Source organism: Pseudorca crassidens, chromosome 19 (assembly GCF_039906515.1).
Source record: "Pseudorca crassidens isolate mPseCra1 chromosome 19, mPseCra1.hap1, whole genome shotgun sequence".
Lineage (NCBI taxonomy): Eukaryota > Metazoa > Chordata > Mammalia > Artiodactyla > Delphinidae > Pseudorca > Pseudorca crassidens.
Window position 1 is genome coordinate 45,204,548 of NC_090314.1, and position 8,228 is coordinate 45,212,775.

Consider the following 8,228-nt stretch of genomic DNA (forward strand, 5'->3'; position numbering starts at 1 on the left):
GCACATAGTAGGTACTCAATAAACACATGGACTAAATGGAAGTCCTCTTGGTCCCACCCCTCCCCCTCTGAGCTTTATCCGTTCTCCTCTCCCTCCGGACCTTTTCCACTTATTCCCTCTCTCTGTCTCTGAAGATGCTCCTTCTTTCCCATTATGGCCCCCATGTCCTCACCCTCACTTGCTGCACCAAGGTGGCTTCTGCCCTCTCCTCTCCATACGACAGGGCTCTTAAAGGCCACTAGGGACCTCCTCCTCACCAAAGCTGATGTCTTCTTCTCGGTCATTCATTTTATCTAACTTTGCTGTAGAATCTGGTACTGCCGATCATCCCCCTTCCTCCCTCCTAGACATTCTTTCCTCCCTCAACCATCACAATGGTTAAAAGAAGCAATTGCATTAACTAGAAAGCTGATGGAAGCTGAAGTGAGACACACAGAGTTTGAATCCTGGCTCTGACACAGAATAGATAGTGCAACCCTGGGCAATCAGCACCCTCATCTTCAAATCGAGAACCTAATTCTGACCTTGGTAAGTGTGCATTAAAGCGTTCTTGATTGGATGATACTCTCAAATTAAGTGTGCAACATGACAAATAAGAGCCAGGTCATGGCAGCATCCACTGCTCAGGCAGCCCACCTACACAGCAGTGTGACCCTGGGCCAGTTGCTTAACCTCTCTGAGCCTCAGTTTCCTCATCGACAGAACAGAGACTATGAGAGCACCTACCTCATAGGTTGTCGTGAAGATTAAAGGAGGTAACCTGCAAAGCGTTCAGTACAGTGTTAGCTATGATTATCTTATGCAAAAAAAAAAAAACAACACTAAAAAAACAAGGGCAGTGTGGGAGAAACTTATTAGAAAGAATCTGAGATCTCTCTCAAATTCCAATAAAGACTTGAACAACCACACCTTATAAAGGACAATTCCAGGAACCTCTCCAGAAGGAGTTAGTGGAAGTCCCACTAAACTCTGCCCTTCCCTTGTCCTGACTTGGCTTGAGGCTCCTACTGAAATGTTCAGTCTCTAACTATGGCAACAAATGCCTTTGAAGGTTAAGCAAAGGTTCCAAATGTTTTTAATCACTTGTGTTTTTATGCTACCACTTCAAGCATTCTTTTTCATTTGATTCATCTGACTGAGATTAAATATCCAATTTCCTGGTAAATGTAGGCTCAAAATTCTAAACTGCTGGCAGAGAAGATTACATTGGCCCAGACAGGCATCCTTTACAAAGCAGCTATGGACAGGGGCAGAGGACCTGGTCACCCAGCAGAGACGAAGCCCTGGAGGGAGGGGGCAGGGGTTTTCCAAGCAGAGGGACATCCAATACACATCTGAATTACGTGAGATCATGTTTATGAAAGTGCCCTGCACCCAGTAAGATGTCCTTCTCCCTCTCCAACCATCCCACAGTCTACTTTGCTGTTCCCCCAGCCCCCTCCATCCTCTAAAGGTGGGCGCTCCTGCTTTAATTCTAAAATCCATCCTCAAAAATATTTTAAAAACAAAGATAAATAAATAAAGTAAAATCCATCCTCTTCTCTCCCTAACCCCCTCTCTCCCTTGGCAAACTCATTTATTCCTAGCACTTCAAAGACCACCCCTCTTCTGATAACTCTTTTATGCTGAGTCTTATAAGGTACAGATAAACTACTTTCTCAGGTCCACAGCAACTTCCTCTGTAAAACAACTCCTACTTTTTCTTATCTATAAAACAAGACCTTTGGGGAATTCCCTGGCCGTCCAATGGTTAGGGCTCCATGCTTTCACTGCCGAGTGCCTGGGTTCGATCCCTGGTCAGGGAGTTAAGATCCCGCAAGCCACACAGCCAAAAAATAAATTAAAAATAAAACAAAACCATTTTTGGTCTAACATTCCATAATTCTCTTAACCGTTCCTCAATCATGCCTTCAGCGTTCCTGCCTCTTTGCCTTTCCACACACTGTTCCCTTTGACAGGAGGACTTTCCCTGTCCCACATCACTACTTATATTTAATTAACATGTATTGAGTATCTGCTATGTCAATAGATACTTCTTAGGTCCTGCCTGGCTCACAATAAGTCCTCCTTTCCTGGGAATTGCCCCCTTCACTCCCCAATCATATGCTGGAATGGGTCCCTTCAGCCACATCTGTATTCCATGGTCCTGTCCTCCTGGCCATAGATTATTAAATCCGGGGTGAACACATGTTTACTGGTTTAATCAGATTCTCTATGCCAGGAATTTGGAATTTGAAACTGAGAGACACAGAGCCTGGGAGCCCTTAGAGCTGAGTTGCATTAATGTCAGCACTTTCAAGAGGGCCATCCATCAACTCCCTCTCAGAAGTCCCTGGAGATCCCCTGATTCCTACTCTTCCCAGCCTTGGAGTCCATGGGATAACTTGGCAGCCTTCCCATATAAGGTCCTTTTTGCTCTTTTGGCCAATGTTCTTTTCTTATGCTTTCAACCAAATAACATTAACCAGTGCAATCGTATACGAGACACTGTTAGGCTCTGGTGACACAAAAATCAAGTAAAATATGGTCTCTGCCCTTCAGCAACAAGTATTTGAAATCTTACCCTGTGTTAAGGATTGTAACTCAAAAGCCCCCTTTCTCCTTAAGTTTCCCCATATGCCCCAAGCAGATGAATCTGTCTTCGATGTATTGATGTTGCATTTTGTTTTACCTCTCTTACAGTCATCACTTGGAGTTATTTTGAATATCTGCCTCTCCCACTAATTGCAAACTGTTTCAGATCAAGAGCTAGCTATGTCGTCTTTGTAGTCTCTCAGCTCCTAGCACAACATCACAAACAGATCATCGGGAAAGAACACCTGTCGCTTTGTTGGTCCCTTGGCCTCTCTCCTTCCTCTGACAGCAACCCAATTTTCCTTTGGGAAATGAGCCTTCCTCCACTCTCAGTTCCACCTTGCAAGTGGGTTCTAGAAATGGTACATGACCTAGATTTGGTCAGGAGGCACAGTGATTTGAATATGTGACCTATCAGGGCCATATCTGAGATTCTGGAAAGATTTGGAAAGAAACCCTCTTAACTGAGGTTGTTGAGCTGTTAAGCCATAAGCCTGCAGCTATGGATGGTCATCTTTGCCAACACATGTGGAAAATCTGACTGTTAATGAAACAACCACAGCAGAGAAGAGGAGGCAGGAAGAGAGAGAAATTCCTAAAGACATTACATCAGAACTTGCAACCAGACACCCCTGGACCTATCACTGGGAACTTTTTCAATTACATTAATTCCCTCTATGCTTGTTTTCCACTTTGGTTTGTTTGTATGTTTGTTTTGTTTTAACATCTTTATTGGAGTATAACTGCTTTACAATGATGTGTTAGTTTCTGATTCATAACAAAGTGAATCACCTATACATATACATATATTCCCATATCCCCTCCCTCTTGCGTCTCCCTCCCACCGTCCCTATCCCACCCCTCTAGGTGGTCACAAAGCACAGAGCTGATCTCCCTGTGCTATGTGGCTGCTTCCCACTAGCTATCTATTTTACATTTGGTAGTGTATATATGTCCATGCCACTCTCTCACTTCGTCCCAGCTTACCCTTCCCCCTCCCCGTGTCCTCAAGCCCATTCTCTACATCTGCGTCTTTATTCCTTTCCTGCCCCTAGGTTCTTCAGAACCATTTTTTCTTTTTAGATTCCATATATATGTGTTAGCATACGGTATTTGTTTTTCTCTTTCCGACTTCCTTCACTCTGTATGACAGACTCTAGGTCCATCCACCTCACTACAAATAACTCAATTTTGTTTCTTTTTATGGCTGAGTAATATTCCATTGTATATATGTGCCACGTATTCTTTATCTATTCATCTGTCGATGGACACTTAGGTTGCTTCCATGTCCTGGCTATTGTAAATAGAGCTGCAATGAGCATTGTGGTACATAACTCTTTATGAATTATGGTTTTCTCAAGGTATATGCCCAGTAGTGGGCTTGCTGAGTCATATGGTAATTCTATTTTTAGTTTTTTGAAACTCCATACTGTTCTCCATAGTGGCTGTATCAATTTACATTCCCACCAACAGTGCAAGAGGGTTCCCTTTTCTCCACACCCTCTCCAGCATTGTTTGTAAATTTTTTGACGATGGCCATTCTGACTGGTGTGGGGTGATACCTCATTGTAGTTTTGATTTGCATTTCTCTAATGATTAGTGATGTTGAGCGTCCTTTCATGTGTTTGTTGGCAATGTGTGTATCTTCTTTGGAGAAATGTCTATTTAGGTCTTCTGTCCATTTTTGGATTGGGTTTTTTTTTTGATATGGAGCTGTATGTAAATTTTGGAGATTAATCCTTTGTCAGTTGCTTCATTTGCAAATATTTTCTCCCATTCTGAGGGTTGTATTTTTGTCTTGTTTATGTTTTCCTTTGCTGTGCAAAAGCTTTTAAGTTTCATTAGGTCCCATTTGTTTATTTTTGTTTTTATTTCCATTTCTCTAAGAGGTGGGTCAAAAAGGATCTTGCTGTGATTTATGTCATAGAGTGTTCTGCTTATGTTTTCCTCTAAGAGTTTTATAGTGTCTGGCCTTACATTTAGGTCTTTAATCCATTTTGAGTTTATTTTTGTGTATGGTGTTAGGGAGTGTTCTAATTTCATTCTCTTACATGTAGCTGTCCAATTTTCCCAGCACCACTTATTGAAGAGGCTATCTTTTCTCCATTGTATATTCTTGCCTCCTTTATCAAAAATAAGGTGACCAGGGCTTCCCTGGTGGCGCAGTGGTTGAGAGTCCGCCTGCCGATGCAGGGGACACGAGTTCGTGCCCCGGTCCGGGAAGATCCCACATGCCGCGGAGCGGCTGGGCCCGTGAGCCATGGCCGCTGAACCTGCGCGTCCGGAGCCTGTACTCTGCAACGGGAGAAGCCCGGGAGAAGCAACAGTGAAAGGCCCGCGTACTGCAAAAAAATTTAAAAAATAAGGTGACCATATGTACTGTTTGTTTTGTTTCATTTTGTTTTTTCTGCTGAAGCCAGTTTGAGGTGAGTTTATGACACTTGCAATAAAGTCTTATAATTCATTCAACAAATGTTTATTGACATAGAGTTCTATGGAAGCCCTGAGAAGGAAATGATCAGTTTGGCTTGGGTGGAGCTGGGGAAGAGGTTGGTTTACGCAGGGACATGGAAAGAGGGAGGCCATTCCAGAGAGCGGTAACAACCTGAGCCAAGGCCCACGGGCCTCAAAGCGCGTGGTCCATTTCCTTCTTTTCTTTTTCTTTTTTTTTGCCCACGCCATGCGGCTTATGGAATCTTAGTTCCCCAACCAGGGATTGAACCCAGGCCCTCGGCAGTGAAAGTGCGGAGTCCTAACCACTGGACGGCCAGGGAAGTAAGTCCCTGTGGTCCGTTTCTGACCAGCAGACTCCTAACGAGTATATTGAAGAACAAACAGTAAGGCAGGGACCAAACTCTCAAGGGATCCTGTGAGCCATGCCAAGGAGTTTAACCCTTTGGTCAAAGGAAGACATTTAAACCGTAAAGTATGTTTTCATTTAAAAAAATCTATATAAATATCTATGTCTATATTTATATCTGTATCTATCTCTATCTCCATCTCTAACTAGCAGTAATGTGGGGAATGGATTGGAAAGAGCATCTAAAGTCATTTCAAATACTCCAGGTGAGAGCAAATGAGGTCTGGACCAGTCCAAGATTGGCTGCAGCTGTCTTCTCCTGACCCCAATGGAAAATTACCTCTTAGGGATAAGGACTTTGGAGGCACCATTTAGAGACCTGATAACTCAATCTGAGGCTGCAGAGGAACGTCCTTAGATCCCAGGTGTGACCTAAGAACGCTGCCTGCCATTATCAGTAAACAAAGGATGTTGCAGCCATCAAGCCACCATATTACAACTGCTCCAACAGTGAGCCCTGAGGGAACTCAGGATAGAAACAAAGAATGCCCGCCATCCTGCAGTCAACTGCTGCAGCCACCCCCAATGGTGCACCCTGAGGAGACTCAGGATGAGAAAGCTCAGGATACTGGCCCCAATAGCTGAGGTGCATATCAAAGGAATGATTCTAATGAGCCCAGATTTTGCATCTTCCCATAGGCAAAACAGCTCTAATTTCATTAACTTGAGATGCCTGGATTTCTTTAATTAACAATAATCTTTTGATGTTCCAACTACCTGGCCTTTTTGCAAAACTCCTATATATCTTGGCTCTCCCTCTCGCCTCTTCGGAACAGTCTCTCAGAGTTATCTGAGATGCTGTGTCCCAGGCTTGAAGCCCTCATGTCTGCCGAATAAAACATAACTCAACTTTTAGGTTGTGCTTTTTTTTTTTTTTTTTGGTCAACACAGGTAACATTTGATGGGATCCTTTGAGAGAAAATACCCCTAGTTTATTGTCTGATTCTAACCCATGGAAATAGTGTTAATGATGGATGGGCAAGCTCATGACCGGTTGGTAAAAAAGATGCTTCGTGGGAGTGCGACCTTGTAACGTTCATCGGTGGGCAGCTGTTTCTTTAAAGCCTCCTAACTCCCTTCAGTCGCAAGAGAAGAAAAGGAATAATTTCTGATGTGGGGAGAGCTTCTGGGGCTGCGGCCCCACGCTGTGACATAGAACTGCGTAGGGAAGTTACAGCAAAGTAACTTGGCTGGTATTGAAAGTGTGGTGGACCAGTGAGGGGGGTAGCTTGTAGAAACAAAGCGGGAGGGGCCAGGAACCTTGTTGCTGTGGGTAAGAGAAGTAAACAACGGCTTGCTATCCCAGGGCCCTTCCTCGTTTCCCTCAGGCTTATCTCTCCGCTGCTGGGGTGCTGACGTCATTCCCTGCTTCTCACAGCTGCACCTCTACATCCCAGAGGAAGGAGGATCCTTAGTGGGTTTCTCCTGGCTTTCCTGGCTCCCAGGCTCTAAATTTTCAGCCTCAATTTTCATTTCTTTAATTAATTTTTATCAGAGTAGAGTATAGTATAATTTCATTTCTTTTTTTAAATTAATTTTTATCAGAGTATAGCTGCTTTACGATGTTGTGTTAGTGGCCATGTTTTTTGGAGGAAAGCCGACTCTTTCTGGGGGATTTAGAACTCGAGACTGCTGTGCCTGCTGCTGGGGGCGGAGGCAGGGGAGTCCAAAGGAAACGTATGGCCCCTGAGGAAGGACTCAGCTTGTTTGAGGTAGCAGCAGGAGGCAGGGATACAGCCCCAGAAATGACATTGTTTTTATTAGGGACACCACTCCCCCAGGTGATTCTGATGCTGGCAGAACCCACATGATGATTTGTGTCCATTGCTCTAGGAAATCCATAACTTGTGGGCAGGTAGGGCAGGCTGCTCATGGGGAAGACAGGCTGTACAGACAATGAAAGAGGTGCCCAGGGACTTCTGGGGTGGTCCAGTGGTAAAGAATCCGCCTTACAATGCAGGCGACGCAGCTTTGATCGCTGCTCAGGGAATTAAGATCCCACATGTCGCAGGGCAACTAAGCTCGCACGCCACAACTACTGAGCCCACGCGCCCTGGAGCCTACACGCTACAACTAGAGAAGACAAAAAACCCGCACGCCACAACTAGAGAGAAGCCCACGCACCACAACAACGAGCCCGTGCGCCACAACGAAAAAGATCCTGCATGCCTTGACAAAGATCCTGTGTGCCGCAACTAAGACCCAACACAGCCAAAAATAAATAATAAAATAAATCTTTAAAAAAAAAAAAAAGTGGTGCCCATCCCAGGGCTGTGGGGAGAATTAAATATGCTGTGTGGTTATGACTGGCATCTATACCATGCACTGGAATCCCTTCTCTATGACATTCAGGCCTCTGAGTCAGGGCCTCTGACTTTTCCTCTCCCCTAGACTGCCTCCTCTAGGTCTGATTTGGCAGCGTGAATCTGAGGGAAGCTCAGGCTGAGTAGAGTTAACTGGGTGGGTCTGGAGGACTAAAGCTCTGACAGTGAGAAGCGCATCTAGACAGTACAAGATTACAGACACAGTTAAACAGACTAGAGCCAGGCTGCCTTAGAATCCCAGCTTCACAACTTACCAGCTACGTGGCCTTAGACCAGTCACTGTGTGTGTGTGTGTTTTTCCATTTCTAAATGGGGATGATAACAATACCCCACCCCCACTCCCCACCCAGGTAAGTGAGGCCCGTTTAAACCCAAGGTCCTCTCTCTCTCTCTTTCCCTCCCTGGTTCCCTCCTGTCCTCCTGGAACTCATCCTATGTGACTGCCTTCGGAGAATACAATCCAACACAGA